The sequence below is a fragment of the Tenrec ecaudatus genome, chromosome 5 (genome assembly GCF_050624435.1).
Source record: "Tenrec ecaudatus isolate mTenEca1 chromosome 5, mTenEca1.hap1, whole genome shotgun sequence".
Classification (NCBI taxonomy): domain Eukaryota; kingdom Metazoa; phylum Chordata; class Mammalia; order Afrosoricida; family Tenrecidae; genus Tenrec; species Tenrec ecaudatus.
The window spans coordinates 96,273,894-96,296,519 of NC_134534.1; positions in this window are offsets into that span (position 1 = coordinate 96,273,894).

Below are 22,626 nucleotides of genomic sequence, written 5' to 3' on the forward strand. Positions count from 1 at the left end.
AATGCCCTATTGGGTTTCTAAGGTGATAAATCTTTACGAAAGAACACTATTACCTCCTTCTCCCATATAGTGGCTGGTGAGTTTGAATCACGGAAATTAGGGAAGGGAAATCTGAAGAGAATTTGATTGTTGAAGCAAGCAGTTTTACCGAGGATATTGGTGCGTATGTACATGTGGAAGGCATATATATAAATGTGATCATTAATGATATGTAATCATTAATGCATATGAAACGAGAGGAACAAGACATATATAATTATTTTATCAAAACTGTTTTAGGAAAGTAATCTAATAAAAGACTGTCTTTAGAGAGTAACAGGATTTGTGTGTGCCAAGTATCACTAGCTCTTTCTAGCTTTCATTGAAAGACTAGAAAATAAGGAAAGAGCTCACACAAAGAAATCAGGCTAGACACAACTCCTAAGAAATTACATGCAATTCAAAAAATGTGCTTCTTTTCTCCATAAATTTCCAATTGTTTCTTACCTTCCTAGATTTAAAACGATGGCACCAACTCTAGATAAATATATTACAAGTAAAGGAAACAACAGGTCAATATTTCTCATGAACATAGATGCATAAGTTGTCAATAATAAATTAGTAACTAAAATCCAACAATGTATAATATAATTTTACACCTCAAACAGGCAAGCCAATTTCAACATTCAAAAATCAAACAACATACTTCATCACATTAATGAGCTAAAGATAAATCATATGATTACATGAATCAATTCAGAAAGAGCATGTAACAGACTATCACACCAATTCATGATAAAAACTCCAAATAAGCTTGGAATAGATGGGGGATCCCTTAATTTTATAAAGTAGATATACATAAAAGTTTTCAGCTAACATAATACTTAAAGATAGAAAACTAGATACATTTCCCCTAACCTCAGTAACAAGACAAAGCGGTCCTCCCTCACCTCTCCCACTCAACTTCATATTGGATATCCTAGCTGATGCAATAATTTTTTAAAAGAAGCAAAGGCACAATTTGAGATGGAATAAAGAATACTGTCTTATTTGCATATGCATGATCTCAAGCAATTTACAAAAATCTCCTAGGACTAAGAAGTACAGTGAAGTGGCAGGACAGAAGGTTAATCTAAAAAATCAATTACTTTCCTATTTACCAGGAATGAATAATCAGAATTTCAGATGAAAAACACAATACAATTTACATTAGCACTAAAAAATGAAATAATAGCTATAAATCTGACAAAATATGCATAGAATTGATGAGGAAAGAGACCAGTTCATGCCAACAGGATGGATAGATTCCGTTCAACCCAAATCTTAAACCCAGCATGGTGTTTTGTGAGTTGGATTCTAAAATTTACATAGAAACAGAACCCAGAATGAATAATACATTACTGAAAAAGAATGAAGTTAGAAGACTATTACTATGCAGCTGCAAGATTTAATATAAAGCTAAGGTGTTTGGTGACATATTGGATAAAGTAGTCAGCTGCTAATGAAAACGTTAGTAGTTTGATCCAACCAGCTATTCTGCAGCAACAAGGTCTGACAATTGACTTTCAGAGAGATTTACAAACTTGGAAAACAGAGGCAGTTTCACTCTGCCTGATGGGAGTATTATGAGTGAGAATTGATTTGACAACCGTAGGTTTGATTTGGACAATACCGAACGACAGCAATGAAATATTGTGAAAGAATTGACAAGGATGTCAGTGGAATCGAATTGTGAGGCTACAGGTGATTTCCCTTTGTTCGTAATGGAGGCATGGGAATAAACCGGGCTACAAAACAGAGTACATTGCAGAGTTGACTATAGGAGACCAAAATGATGAAACTGACTTTAATGGTTAAAATCTTGTCAGTTGACCCCATACTCGTTGGGCCTGATCTGGTTTTCAACATTTTCTGTGGTTATGTTTTGTTATGTTTTCCTTTTTCCCACCTCTTCATGTCGGGATTTAGTTCTGATGTATTTTTTTAGATAGTTTTACTGGGGACCCGTACAACTCTTATCACAATCCATGCATCCATCAATTGTGTCAAGCACATTTGTACAGTTGTTGCCATCATCATCCTCAAAACATTTGCTTTCTACTAGAGCCTGATGTATTTTTGTCAATGAGGGTAGCCCTCTTGAATTTTTTTTACATGCTTTTCAGTATCTGAAATCCAGATTGATGAACCTCTACTGACAGTGGAATAAGGGTTCCTGGGGTGTAAAAGAGAGATGAGATCAAGGAGTTCCAAAGAATGGCTGAAACGGATTTGGGTCACAATTGTACAATATTACTTGATGGGACTGAACTGTGGAATAGTATGATATCTGTAAGAGCTCCCAATAATAAAGTTATTTGGGGGGGGCATACAAGAAAATGAAAAGTTTTCTAAAATTGATTGTGGTAATGAATGTACAACACTTACTATGATTGAACTAATGAATTATATGATAGATTATCTCCTAATAAAACTTTATTGAAAAACTAAAAAAAATTGTGGGCTAGAAATAGACTGAAATATAGTTAAATTGTCTGAAAAAGTATTGAAGGCTTTGAGATAGATATAGGAAAATATTTTCAACAAGTGTTGTTATCATAATGTGGACATCTGCATTAAAATCTGTAGATCTTATTTCTTCTACAAAATTTAAGTAAAAATATGTCACATATCTAACTGAATAGTGCAAAATTATAAAATTTACATAAAAGAATATAGTAAGAAATCTAGGTGACCCTAGGTTTGTCAAAGACTTTATATATTTATCTCCAAAATCAAATCAAGGAGACAAAAAGCCAAATTGCACTTTATTAAAATTGTAAACTTCTGCTCTTCAAAAGACATTGTTTAGAGAATGATAAGTCAAGCTACAGATTGGAGAAATATCTTCAAATTATATATCTGATAAAGGACTTCTGTTCATAATATACAAAAAAAACCTCTTCAAATTCAACAATAGGGAGACAATCTAAAAATTTTTTAAGTAGGCAAAAGTTTTGAACAGACATCTCACCAAAAAGATGTGCCAGTGATGACAACAACAAAAAATATGAAAAGATGCCCACAATCATGTGTCATTACCAACCCCAACCATAGATTCAACCAGCATCATGGACTTGATTCTGATGTATAGTGAGTGACCTTTTGCACACACAATTGTGCTTCTGGGTATTTATACAATTGAGTTGAAAACTTTTCTCAACACCAAAACCTGTACATGTTTATAGAAGTTTTATTCATAATTTCTAGATATTGGAAGGCAGCCAAGGTGTCCTTTAAGAAATGAATAAGTAATAGGATTTTTTTTAGTAACTAAAAACAGAGGAATCAAACCTCAAAAAAAAAGCAGAAACATGGAGGAACTATAAATGCATATTGAAAAGTACAAGAAACCAATATGAAAAAGCTATGCATTATGTGATTACATCAATATGGCATTTTGAAGGAAAAAGAAGTATAGACTGTAGTAAAAAGGTCAGTGCTTACCAGAGACTTGAGGAAATGGGGAAATTGAGTGGGGAAATACAAAGCACTTGTAGGATAATTAAACAAAAGAGTATGACATTTTGCTTGAGGATGATTAAAAACTGCCAATTATGTAATGGACACTCCCAGGTGCCTTACGAGGGCTGGGAGAAACATGAGGCGTCTGCTCCAGGAAAGGGTTACAGTCTTGGAAACCTCGTTCTTCGTTCTCTTAAAGGGTCTTATATACTTATGTCCTTATATGAGTTGGAATTGGCTCAAAGGCAGTGTTTTTAGGAGGGATGGTTAGGTCAGGTGTACTCAGGAAATAAAAATGCTTCTGGGTGTTGCAATTTCTAAATTTAGTTCCAACAAATTAAGGCTTAACCAGGCATTAAAAAGGAATATCAAAATTAATACTTATCACCATCAATCCCATTCCAACTCATAATGATCTTATAGGAGAGAGTAACACTGCTACTTTGAGTTTCTGAGACTATAAATTTTTGAAAAATTATTTTTCCTTTTAATTTTTTAATAATTTTATTGGGGGACCATACAGCTCTTATCACATTGCCTACATCCTTACATCATGCCATACATCATCCAACTCTTATCATATTCCATACATACACATTTGTACATTTGTTGCCATTATCATTCTCAAAACATTTTCTTCCTACTTGAGGCCTTGGTATCACCCCCTCATTTATTCTGCCCCTACCACACCCTTCCTCCCTCCCCCATGATTTTTTATAAATTATTATTATTTTTTATGTTGTACACTCTCAGATTATCTCCATTCACCCACTTTTCTGTTGTCCATCCCCCAGGGACGGGTTGTATGTAAGTCATTGTGATTGATTCGCTTTTCTACCTCACCTTCCCCTTACCTTCCTGGTATTGCTACTCTCATTATTGGTCCTAAGGGGTTTGTCTGCCCTGGATTCCCTGTGTTTCCAACTCTTATCTGTGCCAGTGTGCATCCTCTGGTCTAGCCGGATTTGGAAAGTAGAATTGGGATCGTGATAGGAGGGGGTAATATTGAAGAACTAGAGGAGAGTTGTATGTTTCTGTGGTGCTATACTGCAACCCTGATGGCTCATCTCTTCCCTGCAACCGTTCTGTAAGGGGGTGTCCAGTTGCCTACAGATGGGCTTTGGGTCTTGGCACCACACTCCCCATCATTCACAATGATGTGATTTTTTGTTTTTTGATGCCTGATACCTGATTCCATAGACACCTCATGATTACATAGGCTGGTGTGTATCTTCCATGGGGCTTTCTTTCTTCTCAGCTCGATGGCCACTTTTCTATCTTCAAGCCTTTAAGACCCCAGATGCTATATCTTTTAATAGCCAGGCATCATCAGCTTTCTTCACCACATTTGCTTATGTACCCACTTTGTCTTCAGTGATCATATTTGGAAGGTGAGCTTCATGGAATTCCAGATAAATAGAACAAAATGCTCTTGCATTGAGAGAGTACTTGAGTAGAGGCCCAATGTACATCTACTACTTTAATACTAAACCTATAAATATATGCATGTAGACCTATTTCCCTATTGTCATATATAAATATATTTACATATGTTTATGCTTGTATTTAGACCCCCAAAATGCCCTTTTGCCTCCTAGTTCTTTCCTCTATTTTCCTTTACTTTCTTTTGTCCCACTATCATGTTCAGCTTTCATTTGGGTTTCTGTAATTCCTCTTGGTTACATTGCCCTTGATCAAGCCCTACCAAGCCTCCTACAGACTATAAATTTTTCTAAGAACAGGCTGCCCAATCTTTTCCTGACAAAGCAGATGGCTGCTCTGATCCTCCAACCTTGTGGTAATAAGTGCAATGCTTAAGCTACGACACTATCATGCCTTCTTGATGAAGAGAATAACCAGTAGAAAAGTATTCAAGTTATGGGGATATCAGTCATAAAGATGCCAGACAAATACGGGGTATGACTCTGGTAAAACTATGCCAATTTCAATATGGTTTGAATCTGGTAGGCAAGGAAGATTGCAGTCTGTGTTAGTCTGGGTACATAAGAGAAACAAATCCACAGAAAGTCATATGTATAAGAGAGAGTTTTATATAAAGGGTAAGTGCACACCAAGAAAACCTCCCAACCCAGTGCTGCCCAAGCCCACAAGTCCAACATTAACCCATTAACCCATATGTCCAACACCAATCCATAAAGTCCTCCTTCATCTCACAAAACACACGCAATGATGTCGACTGCAGGAGCAAACCTGAATCAGTGAAGTTGTAAGGGTCTCAGCACTGGTAGGGGTTTCCACACGGCTGCTCCAGCATGCAGGGTTACATCAGGGTAGGTCCATGTGGATTCTCCTCAGGGATGTCTTGCAGGAAGTGAGCCTTGCCAGCTGAAGCAAGGAACTGGCTAAGGTAGCCCACACACTGGTCTGACCATCGGAAATCATGAGACCTCAGAACTTGAAAGGAAGGACTCACTGAGCCATTTATCTCTCTACCCTTCAATTAACCCCACATGTGTTTATAGGCCAGGTTGGCACAGTAAACTTTAACTATCTCACAATCAGATAAGATAACTGAAAAATAAACAATTATTGTAAGATAAATTGTTTATCATGAGGCACAGAAAGATATTTGGAAATGAAAAACCAGTTAAGGATTTTATGCCATGATTATGTAGCCAGTATTAAAGAAGTTTGTCAGAAAAAGTTCACTCATCAGTTTGAAGAGCGGGTTTGAAGACAGATGGTATGCAAGGGGTATCAGCTAGAGATGAACTGAAAATCCCAGGGTAAAATGATTAGCTCTACTAAAAAGACAAAAGTAAATGGGATTTTAAAATACAAACAAATTCTAAAGTGATTTAGGACATTGAATTTAAATTACTTTTGTTGACTGAATGAAGACTATCTAGAGCGAGAGGACAGGGAGATGTTAAGGATATTTCTGATCTTTATGGTTCATGTCCTCAAATTAAAAAAAAACTAATAAATATATATATTAAGAATAGTTTGATTTTAGTTACAAATTAATGAAATAATACATAAAGTTCCTATGTTGACTGCAAGAAATCAAACAACATATTCCACTTGTCAAATCTGCTGCAAATAGCATCTCCAAACTGTGTTAAAGCACACAGGCTTCATTTTGAGGACTAAGCTGTGCCTCACCCAGATGATGGTATTTTTAATTGCCTTGTGGGTGTCTGGGTATAATAGAGAAACAAATTCATTGACACTCATACATGTATGAAATTTACACACAAAAGCAAGTGAATATTGAGAAAACATCCCAGCTCGGTCCAGATCAAGTCCATAAATCTAGTATTAGCCCATATGTCTGATACCTCTTTAGATTCATGAAAAAAAGTCCTCTTCAGATTCATGAAATGCGCGCAATGATGCGGAATAAAGGAGGATCACAGGCCAGAGGGTTGGAAATCTTGTGGATCCATTGGTGGTAGAAGCATCTCAGCACTGGTAAGGATCTCTAGGTGGCTTCTCTGGCTCCAGATTTCTGGTTGCATTAGGGTAGGTCCATGTGGCTTCTCCAGCTCCCAGAACATATTGCCATATGTCTTATCAGTAGAGCATCTCTCAGAGATAGAGCAGAGAGATAGAAGTGTCTCCTTCCTCCAAGGAGGAAATACAGGAGTTCCCAGAATTCTCAGGAGAAGGCCATGAGCACACAGAGACCTCATTGGTTATATCTTGATTGACAGGCCAGACTCCACCCCTTAACTCATAATCCTCTCAAATTGACACCAGATTATGCAATTACCACACTCATATATATGTGAAAATTTGACAACCAATAAAGACGACAGGAGAATTATTGCATTTGAGTTATGGTGGTGACTAAGAATATTGAAAATACCATGGACTGTCAGAAGATACACAAATCTGTCTTTTTTAAAAAACATTTTTTGGGGGACTCATAACTCTTGTAACAATACATCCATTATATCAAGAACATTTGTACATATGTTGCCATCATTATTTTCTAGACATTTATTTACTATTGAGCCCTTGAAGTTAGCTCCTCTGTTTCCCCCCATCCCCCCACCCTCATGGTCCCTTTGAAAAAATGATTAATTATTATTACTTTCATATCTTACACTGACCACTGTATCCCTTCCCTCGTGGTTTCTGTTGGTGGTGGGGGTGGGTGGGTGCTGTTATGTGTCAAATCTCTCTTTTAAGAGTTACCACTATCAGTTTTCTTCACCATATTTGCTTATGAACCCACTTGTCTTTTGTGATCATAATGGAAAGTGAGTACACAATGATATGACTTTTTTGTTCCTTGATGCCTGATACCCGATTCCTTTGACACCTCATGATCACAGAGGCTGGTGTGCTTCTTCCCTGTGGGCTTTGTTGCTTCTCAGCTAGATAGCCACTTGTTTAATTTCAAACATTGAAGATCCCACATGCTATATCTTTTGATAGTTGGGCACCATCAGTTCTCTTCACTACATTTGCTCATGCACATATTTGTCTTCAGTGATTAGGTCGGGAAGGTGAGTACCATATACTACCAGTTTAATAGAACAAAGTGTTCTTGAATTGAGGGAGTACTTGAGTAGAGGCCCAATGGCCTTCTGCTACCTTAATACAAAACCTATAAATATATGCACATAGATCTATTTCCCCATCACCATATATAAATATATTTATCTATGTACATGCCTTTATTTAGACCTCTATAAATGTCCTTTGCCTCCTAGCTCTGTCCTGTTTCCTTTGACTCTCCTCTTGTCCCACTATCATGCTTAGTCTTCATCTGGGTTTCAGTAATTCCTCTTGGTTACATTGCCCTTGATTAAGCCCTACCAGGCCTCTTACACCCCTTGCCACTGATTTTGGATCATTTGCTGTTCCCTTGCCCCTGGGTTGGTTAACAACACTTCCTTTCCCCCACTTTCCCCTCTCCCATGACTCCCAGAACCATCTGTTTCATTGTTTTCCCCTCCAGATTGTTTATCCAGCCTATCTTATCAAGACAGACCCGCAAAGATAAAAATGAAAACAAGACAGAGCAAAACAAATTGACAAAAGAAAACAAAACAATGACAACAACAACAAAATGACAAAAATAGAAAAGCCTGTAAATAGTTCAAGGCCTGTTTGTTGATCTTTAGAAGTGTGTTCTGATGAAGTTTGATGGGGTGCCATGCCCTGGCCCCAAATCTATTTTTGGTACTCCTGCAGGACTTCCTTGCTCTGCTCCTCTTGGTGTTCTGTTGCTTGCCTCGAGTGTTTTGCCTTGGTGTGGTAGGGTCAGATTGGGTGCAATTCCTACTCTGTGTCTCCAGTGTTGTGCCCCGTAAGGCTATGTTAGGTCTCTCTCTCCGGGCTAGATTTCAGCCTCGGTCCTTGGCTCTGCACAAGAAAGATTTCACGCAGAAGCCAGGCTCGTGATCCAAGAGAATTTAATGAGAGTTAAAAGAAGCTTCAGGTTTTACGCAGCACCCATAGGATTCCTTTGACCATGAGGCCTGGCAGAGACTGCTCAGGGTCACGCAAAGATCTCTCTCCTCCCACGAAAACGACTAGACCAGCCAAGCAAGACCCTCTCCCTCTTGGTTCCTGCCTTTTCAAGGGTTCCTGGGGGAGGCGTGGATAACGACCCCAGGTCGATCCCATTGGCTGAATTGTAATCACCTGGCCCAGGTGGGCTGCTCCAGGTGTAATGCCCATCCAAGCCCACTGGCGGGGAAATCCAGCTTTGTTCTATGCTGGCTCTTCTGGGCATGCGTAAATGGACTTCCCAATTACCTAGGCTAAGCTACCTAACAGCTATGGGTCACTGGCAGATTGTGTGGCTCCTAGTGGGTCCAGCCATATGGTCCTCTATGTGCATTGACTGCTCTGAGCAGTGATATCATCCTCAAGGCTTGATGGGATAGGATGTGCTCGCCTCTCTCTTCCTCCCCCCTTCATTTGCTCCCATCTACTCTGATCAGACATGCCTGTCTCCCTGAGCTATAGCTTCAGTGCTGTCCCCTGAAGCAAATTCTTCTGGGGAGGCTGCGGAGGGGGGCGGGGCTGTTCATGTAGTTGGGATTGAGCCCTCCTCCTAAGATCTCTCTACTGGTTCCCTGCTTCATGCCTCATATCTTGGAGCACCGGGTTGAAGTCTGGTTCCTCTTTCCCTGTGGAGATATAAACAATACACTCAAAAGATAATAACGTCTGGGGTCTTAAAGGCTTGAAGGTAAACAAGAGGCCATCTAGCTCAGAAGCAACAAAGCCCATATGAAGGAAGCACACCAGCCTGTATGATCATGAGATGATGAAGGGATCAAGGATCAGGCATCAAAGAACAAAAAACCATATCAATGTAAATGAGGGGGAGTGCATATTAGGGACCCAAAGCCCATCTGTAGGAAACTGGACATCCCCTTTCAGAAGTGTCACATGGGGGGAGTCGAGCCAGTCAGGGTGCAGTGAAGCAATGATGAAACATAAAGCTCTCCTCTAGTTCTTAAATGTTTTCCTCCCTTTCCCTCCTCTATCATATTCCCTTTTCTACCTTACAAATCTGGCAAGATCAGAGGATGTACACTGGTAAAAATAGGAACTGGAAACACACCCCTTCAAGACCAGTGCTGAGAGTGGCGACACCGGGAGGGTGGCAGGAGGGTGAGGTAGAAAGGGGGAACCAATGACAAGGATCTACATATAACCTCCTCCTCGGGGAACAGACAACAGAAAAGTGGGTGAAGTGAGACATTGGACAGTGTAAGATATGACAAAATAATAATAATTTCTAAATTATCAAGGGCTCATGAGAGAGGTGGCATGGGGAGGGAGGGGACAATGAGGAGCTGATACTATGGCATGCTGAAGAAATGAAAAGTAGGTTTTTATTGGCAGGGGCCATCGAGTTAGTTTCAGTGCATAGGGACTCTCTCTAACACAGAATGAAGCACTGCCCAGTCCTGTGCCAGCATCACAATTGCTCCTCTGTCTGAGGGAGGTGATTATTCGAGCCACTGGATATTTGGTTGTTGTTTAGAAATATGCATGTAAAATTCTTTCATTTCTTTTTGAGGCTTTATCACTCCTTACCATTAAAAATTACCCAATATACCCCAATATTCATTGGGGTTGATCCATTCATCTCATGAAGGACCTCTTGATTGCTCTTAGTTTTAATGATTATAAATAACGCCTTTATTAATGGGTACAAGGCTTTCTATCGATGTAACTTTCAGCTCAAGTATATGAATACCTTGGAACAGTTTTAGGTGCCTAGAAAAAAGAAGGCATTCTATTCCCGTAGAGAGCTAGAGTATTGGAATCTCACAGGGACAGCTTGACTCTGTAGGGTTACTAGAGTGCGTCAACTTGATGGCAGGGAGTTTTAGTTTTTGGATGGCCATATGCTGTTTAATTTTGTATGAAGCTGCCATGTACGTATCCCCCATCCACAGGGAAGAGAGCTGCTGCTGCCGTGGAGCCTCGGCAGCATTTGGCATCTTGAGGTTGGGAGGGGCTTTTACGTTCGCTTTAGTCACTCTCATCGCTCTCTAGTTGTATCTGCTGCTGTTTGAATTGCCTAATGAGATGTGATGCTGAACATCTTTTCACATAATTATTCATTTGCATATATCTCTTTGTGACATGTCCAGAACTTTTACCTAATTTTTAATTAAGTTCTTTCTATTGCTGAGTATGTTGTAGAGCAAAACCATGGAGTCTACAAAAAGACAAAAGAAAAAGAAAAAAAAAGCAGAACTTATTGAAGGATATTGACAGTCCAGACTAGGAAAACGTTCAATTGGCCGCCTTGCCAGACAATAAGAAAAAAAATCTTCTATTTTTGTATATTACTGCAGCAAGTGCTCAGGGTTACAAAGTCATAATTGAAAGAGTCATGTGGAATTTAGCATTGTTAGGTAGATAACATACATGTGGATTACATGATTGTTTAAGGGTATGTGAGTATGAACATATGGACTCTTCAGTTTATTACAAGATTGTCAAAAAACAATGACAAGATGTGTTTGAGGTAACCTGTTATAAAAAAATGTCTTCTCAATCTCTTCTCTTTTTGGGGGTCCATTGAGAAATTTTATCAATAACATGAATCAAGATTCTTTGAGTATACGCTATCATATCTTGCATCTGTTTGACCATATAAGAAGGATCTTTTGGGAATAGATTGTGACATTCTGCATGTTCCAGGACTCCCATTTTCCCTGTCTTTCAAAACTCACTGCTCTCAAGTCAATTCTGACCCATAGCGGTCCTACGGAACAGAACAGAACTGCCTCTATGAGTTTCTGAGGCTGTATATCTTCATGGGCGCAAAAAGCTTCATCTTTCTCCTGCTAAGTGGCTCATGGTTTTGAACTAATGGACTTGTGGTTAGCAGTCTAACTTTTAAGCCATGACGTGACCAGGGCTCTTGCCATGGTCTCATATTGACTCTATAGGACAGGGCAGAACTGCCTCTAAGAGTTTCTGAAACTGTTAGCCTTCACGGGAGGAGAAAGCCTCGGCTTTCTCCCACAGAGGAGCTATAGTGCTTGCAAACTGCTGACCTTGACATTAGTAACCCAAGACATTTCCACTCCACCACCAGGATTACTTTCCCCCTAACACTAAGCAACCACTAACTTACTCTGCAATTGTGCCTGTGCTGTTAATTTTATATAAATAGAATCACGTATAGTCTTTTGTGAGGGACTTCTTTTACTTAGCATAATATTTTCAAGGTTCAAGCAAAGTTTGATAGTTTTAGCTGTGTATTTTAGGGGTTTTCAGAGGTAGTTAAAACTTAGCCAAATATATCTTTTGTTGTTAGGTGTTGGTGAGTCAGTTCTGACTCACAGTACCCCATGTACAACACAATGAAGCACTGTCCTGTCCCATACTCAACATTTTTAGGTTTAAGTCTATCGAGGCAGCCCCTATGTCTATCCCATCCTGTTGAAGGTCATCTTTTTGCGGCCTCTCTACTTTACCAAGCATCTTCCTCCAGAGACTGGTCTTTCCTGACAACATGTCCAAAGACAAAGTCTGTCTGTACTTCTCCCGAGAAAGCTATGTTCGTTCTTTCGGCAGCCCGTGGTACTATCACCACTCTTCAAGAGGACTATAATTCCCATATGTCCATTCTTCTGTCTTCCTGTTTCCAGGTGACCAAGAGGGAGGGGTGCAGACAGAACGGTTTAAAATCAGAAAAGGTTTGCATCAAGGCTGTATCCTCTTACTATGCTTAGTCAATCTGTATACTGAGAAAATGATCAGAGCAGTTGGATTATATGAAGAAGAGCTTGGCATTAGGGTGGGAGGAAGGCTTAATAACTGTGACAGTTACATAATCTACTGTCAGCTTGTAAAGGGGTGTCAACCTGTCAATCAGGTTGTAGCTTGATGACCTCACATGGAAGCTCTATGGAGATAAACAGCTCACTGGAGGTCAGATAGACACTCTCTTCTTTGCTCCCTGTGAGACACTCCTGTTGACAAGTCACATGAAGGTATGCTGATAGAGCCAAGGCTCTGGAGCTGGCAGAGCCACCTGGAGACCCACAGACAGCACTGAGAAGCTTCCACCGCCAATGGATTCACAAGACTTTTCACCTACTGGCCTGTGATATTCCTTCATTCAGCGTCATTTCATGTGTTGCATGAGTCTGAAGAGGAATTTATAAATTAGTATCGAGCATATAGGCTAATACCAGATTTATGGACTTGAACTGGACTCTGCTGGGATGATTTCTTAATGTATAATTGCTTTTTTATTTAAAGGTTCTCTCTTACACATATGTGTCTCTGGATTTGTTTCTCCAGTCTACCCAGACTAACACGATAACATTTGATACACATATGATGCAGTATGCTTATGATAGCTTAATCCTAAACAATTTCCAGTATCATTATTGGCATTCATTATTTAAGTGATGTACATTTTATCAAATATTCTACATGAGCAAGTTGAAGTTTTATCCAAATTGTAAATAAAATCATTCTTCACTGTAGCCTATAATTTTGGCCTTTTCCAAAGTTTATCTTCTATAAATGAATTGTGTACTTCTTTTCACAAAATTTCCTTCAGTACATCATAGAAAAGATAATAATTGGTTGTAGTCAGTCTGTAAATATATCTATAGCTATAGAAACTAAATATTCTTAGGAATACTTTTTGAATACTTTTTACTGTCTTATAAAAGAAATATAACATGTTCTTGAAACACATAAAAGCTGTCTTTGTGTGACACAATTTGGTGTTATCTCTCTCCAAAACTTGGTAATGAAAACATAGGGAATGACTGTAAGATACTGATGAAATTCACATTCTTACTTCATAACACTTGTGAACAGCTGATTTACTGCCAAGAAAAAATATTAACAGCTTCAGTTTGCTTCATTATGTGTGTAATAAAGTAGCTAATGTTCTTTTCCTCCCTTTTGTAGAAATAGTAAATGAAGATTTGCAATCTGGGTAGAGCTTCTTCTTGGGGAAGCAATAGAAGCCCAGATTGACAAATCCCTAAACCCCAAACCTTGTTAAATGGTGTTTCAGTCCTGGGGACCTAATGCACTGATTACTTCCTTGGACGAACTCTCATTGCTTGCTCCATTCGGTCCTGTTACTGAAGGTCTCAGCACATTTATTATGCTTTCCGTTTCACAGAAAGATAGGGGTGGGAATCAAGGGCATGAAATGGTGAGCTCTAGGCATGTTACCTGCGCATGTACACACACGCGTACAGGAAAATATGGATCCTCATGTTGCAGGCTTTGAAAAATGAACTGGTGACCACACTAGAGTATTTTGTGAGATTCAATCTAAACTACCACGTGTGTTACTGTAACAAGACAAAATGGAGAGGGTTCCAATTCTGTGTTATTGCCCTGGCAACAGGGAACCAATTACACTGTCAAAATCAGAGGTGCTGGAGTTTAAAAGCCCCACAGGATCTTTTCACCACTAAACACCTTTTTTATGCTATCCCAAAAAGGGCAAGTAAAGCAATTTTTATCTCACTGTCGTGTCGTGTACATTCCAGGCTCCTTAAAAATTTTTAACCCACGCTTTCCACCACAGAGTGTGGCCAGGACATACAACGTTGTGGTTTTGTATAGCCCACATGGACACTGTTATCATGGCCTAATAGACCTCAAAATAGAAAGAAAGAGGGCAGAAGGGAGACTCATTATTTTTAAATGGCTTCTCTTTTCCCAGAGGATTCCTATAGATCCCACTTAGCAGAAGCTCATTCCAACACTGATTAAGTGGGAAATACACAGAACCTCAAAAGGTCAGTCCTATAATCAGCTGTTCTCAGCAGTTGACATGAGAAACTTCTTAACAAAAATGTAGCTTATTGTCGTCTACAAAGAAGTATATCAGATAATGTGAAACTTGGAAAAGAAGCACACACGCTCATACACACATGAATATGGTGTGTGCAGTGGAAAATCCACCCTCTACCTAAACTCACAGAACTAAGTTTATCGGAAACATATGTCGGGCAATCATACTTATAGCGCTTGTATTTAATTTACATTGCTGGATTGCACTGTTGAAAACTTTGAAGCTATACAAAATTAAATTTGCATGGGAATGGCACTTTATTTGTGAGAAACAATTCACAAATTGGACTTTAAAGGAGTGTGACTTAAATAATGACATGTAAAAGAAATAATATAATAGAGAAAGAAGGAAAACAAACAGAATTCTGAATAAGTTCCTAAACGGTAACTGCAAGCTTGTGATAAACATTCCTTTGTGGGTAGAATACACTTTGGGACCGGATGGCTTAAGCTGGACAAAGCTTGGTTTCTTGTCTCTCAAAGTGCAATTTTACTTATTTTAGAAAAAAATTAATAGTCAATATTTCGTTAAAAATGACTTTGGTCAAAAGCTGAAGGATTTTTAGTCATCACACCTGAAAATGCCATCTCTATTTATGTCCTCCCATAAATTTACAGTCATTTCTATCACCTTTATGCTGAGAGCAGCACCCACATACAAAATGTCACATCAGTCACGGACCTTCATGCTTGCTTATCTGCCTGGAAGAAAACAGATTGCTCCTCACTCCTCTCCTTGGTCCAAGTAGCTATTAAGTAAGGCTTGGAAGAAAATTGACCTTGGAGTTGTCTTGAGTTGGGAGACTGAGAAAAGGTGTGAAGACTTGCTTTTCAACAGAACTCCCTTCTCCTCCAGTCTGGACAGTGGCCCAGCCCTGTAAAGGTAAAGACAGCAAGGGATATACGTGACTTTTTTTTCACAACTTTGAGCAGCTTTCCCTTATCAGGACTTATTAACGTGATTGTCATTCCCACCTATTCCCACTTCTTGAAGAGGAATAAGAAAGAAGAATGAAATAAAGACCCAGAAGTTTGGAGCCTTTTTTGCTCAAGGGAAAGCCGACAGGCTGTTAAGATGCAGACACAGTGAAGGGATGCTTGCATGTCTCTCATTTTGGGTACTGAGGATGTCACAGTGGACAAGACCACACAATGTCTGCTTATGAGAGACTCTTGCAGTGCAGCAGCTAGGAGGTGGGAGAACCAGTGATGAGAAAGGGTTTCTCCTTGGAACAAGAGCATGCCTCCAGTGATTCCATGAACTGGAAGAATGGGAATGGATTGAAGAGAAGCAAAGGGCATGATCTTGTATATCAGTTGCCTGTGACTCCAATTCCTGGGAATCCCAATGCTGTTTTGATTTCAGGGGAATGCAGCCTCATGCTGACTCCAGGTATACAGAAATAGAACTGTACTCCACAGAGATTTCCATGGGCTGTTTTCAAGTATCTATCTAGACTCTTTTCTGAGGTGCCTCTTGGTGAACTGAACTAGAACCAGCACTTTTCAGTTAACAGCTAAACCCAGGAATTATTTACACCACTCAGGGACTCTTATTTCACATTCCATGGCTGGCCATTTAATTTCAACTCACAGCGATCCTTTAGGACAGAGTCGAAGTGCTCCAGAGCATTTCCAACGCTGTAAGTCTTGGTGGGAGCAGGAAGCAGTCTGCCTCATCACACTTCTGTGGAGCAGCTGCTAGGTTCAAATCTCCAGCCCTTTGGTTAGGAGCCAAGCATTTAACCACCCCACCGTGCTACCAGAATACTTCTGAATTCACAGAGTTGAGTAAAAATCCAGCCATATCAACACGAAAACCCAGATAACTTCTCTATGCTCAGTTTACTCACGAGAAATGTGGGGATAATTGTAGAAATTCCTAAAGTCCTCAAGGTACTAAAATGTATGCCTCAGTTCACATCTTCTACTAAGATGAAGTCATAAAGATGCCCTCAAGGAAGCAGAGACTTGGTTCATACCCTTGATTACAGTCAAGTATTAATCACACCCACACCCTGCCCATTACTATAGTAGAAAATGCCCCCTAAAACCAGACTATAGCCACAGGTGTAGAGAGTCCAGGATTATAACATAGCACATAAAGAATTAAGGCTAGAAGGGCCATATGGACTGAATATAACGCAGACTACTCCTTGGCTCTTCTAGTCATTAACTCAGTCATACTTGAACTGGAAGAAGATAATTGTCTTGCTCTGAGTTGCTCTTAAGGAATTAGCATAACACAAATTTAGATTTCCCCCACTGTAAAACTCATTCCTTTACTTTCAGGTATTATTTCTCCTTTCATTTTTCTTACCCCAAAGTTGACATCTTGGGAAAGAATATCAGGCTCAGGTGCTCTACCAGTCCAGATTGCTGGAAGCAAGAGCAATCTAGCAAGTGTGTCTCCCTTTCATGTTGGGTGGGATTACATAGGTACAGGATGACTAGCGGACCATCTTGACCATTAGGCAATATGATACTAATCCTAGCCAACCCCAATTTTTCTAGATTATGACAAGGTATAATACATCTCATAAGACCCTTAGGAATTATCACATACAGGTTAGGGGGATAGTTTCAGTTTTGCTTCTGGCATTCAAAGAAGCATCCCTGTTCCTGGAATCACAAACATTTGGCAGGGGCAAAAAACAAACAAAAAAATTTCAGGTGATGTGGGGAAGAACTATACAGTGGTGCCGACATCCTCCTCGGCCCCGTCTCGTCCATACCCTCCTGAGAAACATAGGAACCTATCCAGTAATGATATTTCTTTCGTCCCTCTTTTGTTGTGTGTGAACATATGCTCATGAAGGCATGAAAGCCAGGCCCTTATGCCTTTATCTCTTCCATTTGCGGTAACAAATGGTTCAATGGTCCATTCCAATTACCTATCAAACCATTAGTCTAATGGTGGTATACAACTTGGTATATCCATCTAATATATTTCTTGGCTCACTACTGCACCCTATGGGCTATAAAGTGTGTTGCTTGGTCTGAGCAGATATTACTTGGTTGTCCAAATCTGCACCGTATTTTTTATTCTAATATCTTAATGGCATTTTTGAATTTCTCTCTGTTACTGGATGTTCCAAGTCCGGTGCAGAATAAGTGTCTATTCTGGTAGAGATTCATTTATAGCCAGCTGCTGCCATTGGCATCATCAGTCTCATCTAACCACTTTTCCAGCTATATACAGGGGCTTTCCCTTTGGGAACATGCCCCCTAGCGATCTGCAACCTCTGCCTTTCCTGTTAGTAGACAGGGTAGTCCTCACTGGAATTTTAGGCCTCAAAGGATGTGAGAAAGGTGTGTCTAGATTCAGCCTATCTCTGCACTGCTGTAGCGCTCTCATGTTCGCTCATCTCATGAACCGGAGGCCCACTCCAGGGACGCACCAATGTACATGTCCACTTTCTAATTCCAAATACCTTCTGATCCAGGAAGGGGTTCTTCTGATGGGCATAGACATTTTCTGACAATTGGCATAATGCTTTCCACAGTTCATTGCCCATTGTCCATTTGCCTAATAATATAACCAAGCCATTAGCCCTTGCCCATGAATCAGTAAAAATCCAAATACAGGGGTTCTCACTACTGTTCAGATATTTCCATCATGGTTAGAAAAATAGCATGCAATTCAGGCTACTGAGCTGATCTGTTCTTGCCCACTTCAACTGAGAGCTTTCCATCTGTTGGTCTCTATGCAGCAGATTTATAAAACAGCTGTTTCCCAGTACCCTGAATGTGCAATCTTTGGATGGTCACAAAGACTTGCTCACAGGGAAAGGAATGCTTGCATCTGTCTCTTTGATAAGACCGTGTTTCCCCGAAAATAAGACATGCCTATAAAATAAACCATAGCAGGATTTCTAAGCATTTGCACAATATAAGTCATATCGTAGAAATGAGACACAGTGATAGGCGTGGCTCTGCAGCACACCGACGCTGAGCAGTCACGAAGACGGGCCACCCTTCTCATCTGCCCCATTTTGACAACGGCTATGTCAGAGGTGAAGGGAGAGGTGCGGGCAGCCCCGTCGACAAGGTCGGCTCCCCATGTCAGGTCATGGTCGTTCTGTGAGTGCTGCAAGCTGAGGCACAGAGGGAGACACAGACAGTGAGAGTCACAGTCTCCTCTGATGTGAGGAGCAGGACGCTCTGCTTCAGGTGTTGTGTGTCTTCTGGGGAAGAAGGAAAGCTGTGGCTGCCATTTGACTCAGCAATGTGGGTTGATGTTCCAGAAAAAGATGACTTAACTATCTTTGAATAAATGTAGGTCATGGTACCATACTTAATAAAAATAAGACATTCCCTGAAAACCAGTCATAGTGTGTCTTCTTGAGGAAAAGTACACATAAGGCAGTGTCTTATTTTCGGGGAAGCATGGCAGGTCGGTTTGATAATAGGCTCCAGTTACTTCTTAGATGATTTCAGGGTGGAACCTATGGAAAGGCTACCTGTTCATGGATACAGTGGATGACATGCTGCATTCCCCCGGTAGTTTATTCCTGTGATCCATTTCCATGTTACTATGGATCTATTTTGAGAACGCTTTTCAGAAAGATAGGGATTTCTACTCCTGTAAAGAATGACACTCTCAGAAACTCACAGGGTGTCTTAGGCAGGGTGCTCTAGAAAAACAAAACTAGGACACTTATGATTTTATATATATATATATATAAAAAATCATAAGTGTCCTATATATATATATAACTGAATGCCACAGAGAGGCTCAGTTCAACTCACTTTTGTGGGACAGTTAACATTCTGAAGGTCCTTCCTACTCACACTGGATGCTGGTCCAAAGTCAAGGAAGCAGAAGTGGCTGGTGGGAGGTATGGAGTTTGCCCATAGGGAAGATGAGCAGAGTCAGCTCTCAGGCAGCAGACATGGCAATATGGCTGGCAACAACAGGAAGATGAGATGTCAAGGAGCAGCAGAGACCAGAAGTGCAGCAGTGTGACAAAGAAAGCAGTGATGGAACCTCAAGATGTAGAGCTGCACAATGATGGCTAGATGTTTCACCATGATCTATGGCTTGGCTCGGCCCACAGCTAGTGCAGCCCACAGTTGAGCAGAGCAGCTAACTCAGACAACTGCATGCTGGTCCAAACTCCAGGAAGAAAGAGAAAGAGGTGCCTCAAGACCCATTTATCTCTGTTGCCCCACAATCAAGCTGTAACCAGACTGAAAGTCTAAACTCTACTCCCATGTTCTTTTGGGAGCCATATGGAAACTCAAAAACTATTTATCACACAGGGGCATTTCTACCCTGCCTCATAGGGCCACTATGAGTCAGGATTGCCTTTATGGCAGTGAATTTGGTTTTGTTTTGCTTTTTCCTATTTGAGTGTTTTACCAACATTACCCAAGATATTATGGGTATCTCAAGTCTCATGATGATTTTATATCTTTCTGTCAATGAAGCAATCTCAATATATTTCCAGTTGTGAACAACTAATTTATTTTAATATGGTGTATGTCATGTTGATGCTTCTACTAACTTCCTAGTCAAGAATCCCACTGAACAGCACAGGGCAACATTCCCAAGTTTTTTCCATATGCTGCAGTTTGTATAAGGATGTGTGATAGACACCTCCAAAATCATAGCCTATTATGGATTGTAAAGGCTTTCAGGCAAGAAGAGTGAGACTGCTTTCTGTAACTCAGACATAGCCTCATATTGCTCAAGCCCCCATTCAAATGCAGTTTTCTTTCTAGTAACTTTAAGCATGTTATTGTTAGGTAACATTGAGTCAGTTCCAATGGCAGAAGGAAACACTGGTCCTGCACTATCCTCACAATTGTTCTCATATTTGAGCTCATTTATGAACGGTAGCTAGCAATAATCCTAGGTGTGGGATATGAAAGCTTCAAAATCCAAATAGACCCACCAAACGTTGGGCATCATGCTTAGTTGCGGGGATAGGTAGTCGTACTAACTTGCCCTTGGTTACCCACAGAATATCACAAATGGCTCCTGCCCAAATTATTCCCCAAAACTTCCTAGTTTTGGCATGGCCATGGATTTCTACTGTAACTAGTCCCTATTGGTCATGTGAACCTCCACTATTTTCAAATATTCCCTAGCCTGTTCTTCTATGCTGGATATTAATATAGTGTCATAACATAACACTTGAGATCTGCACTGAGTCCTTTCTTCTAACCAAATTATAATACAAGGCTGGGGGATTTAAACAGCCCTGAGGCAATGTTGTGAACATATACTGTAATTTTCCTAGGGAACAGAAAACTATGCCCAACTCTTTTCTGAGATTGGAATGTAGAAAATGACCTTGGCAAGATCAGTTACGGAGTATCAGTCTCTTTTATCCTGCTGTGTTTTCTGCACAGTCAATACAGTGTCTACAAAAGTGGAAGCCACATGTGGCACTACTTTATTTAGGCTTAGATATTCTGTCAATCTCCATGAGTCATCTGTAGTGGATCCCATTTAGATTGTTCAAACGATTGTAGCCCCGGGACAGGTTTATACCTTCAATTGAACAATATCGGGTAGAAGGAGGGTTCCTCAATTAGACATAATACACATACTAACAATACATTCAGGGAAGGGAGAGGCAACTACTTCATACGAGATCTGTTTAAATCTCTCAATTCTCATGCGCAGTTTGCCTTGTCTATCAAATATTGTACCTCAATTCTTCATGAGTCTATATTTGAGTTCTTTCAGTAATATATTGACAGCTTTGGGGATAACAGTGTGTACAAATCCCAGGAAGTTTTCTTCCCCATCACTAGGCTATTTTACCCACATGTCTGCATATGGCCTCAGGTATCTTGCTGTGGGGTGGACCAGAGGATTCTCACACCCATTCCACCCCCTAAATCCCCCACACACCAATACTATCTTCACCAACCAGCTGAATCTCTGTTTCACATGGTCTCAGGTGGGAAATCCCATCATTAACTATCTCCCAGCTATGGTGAGGTGAACAGATTTCTTCAGGGTTGCTCAAAATTGGGAAAGAACTAAAGGGAAAAAAATCCAGCCTGAAGCTGCAAATTTTGAAAGATTTTATAGGCAAAATATTGATCGATGCAGGAAACATCAAAAGAAGATGAAAATAATGCATGGAATCACTGTACGAAAATATATTTAATTGCCTCATATGCATGTGAAAGTTGGACATTGATTAAGGAAGACTGAAAAAGATTCAATGCAGTTGAACTGTGGTGTTGGCAAAGAATATTAAAAGTACCAAAGACTGACAAAAGACCAAACAAATCTCTCTTTAACAAAGTATAACCATAATGCTCCTTAAAGGCAAGGATGATGTGCTAGTCACCTAATCTGGTGTCAAGTTAAGGTTTAAGAGTGTAGGGGTGGAGTCTAGGTTGTCAATCTGGAGATAGTCAATGAGACTTCTGTGGGCATGACATTCTCCTGAGAATTCTAGGAAATCTGTTACTTCCTCCTTGGAAGCAGAAGACACTGCTCTCTCTCTGCCACTTTGTGGGAGACATTGCAGAAGACAAGCCACAATGACACAACCAGAGCCAGAAGCTGGAGAAGCCACAGAGAGATCCCTGGCAACACTGAGATGCTTACAATGCCAGTTGACCCAAAGACTTTCTACCCTCTGCTTGTGATCATCCTGCATTTGGCGTCATTGCATGTGTTTCATGAGTCTGAGAAGGAGTTTATAGATTGTTACCAGACATATAGGCTAATATCAGACTTATGGCCTTGGACTGGACTGGGTTAGGATGTTTTTCAATGCTCAATTCCTCTTGTATATAAATATATGCATGCTTATGCATTTGTTTGTCTAGTCTACCCAGACTAACACAGACGGTGAGACTTCATTTCACATAATTTGA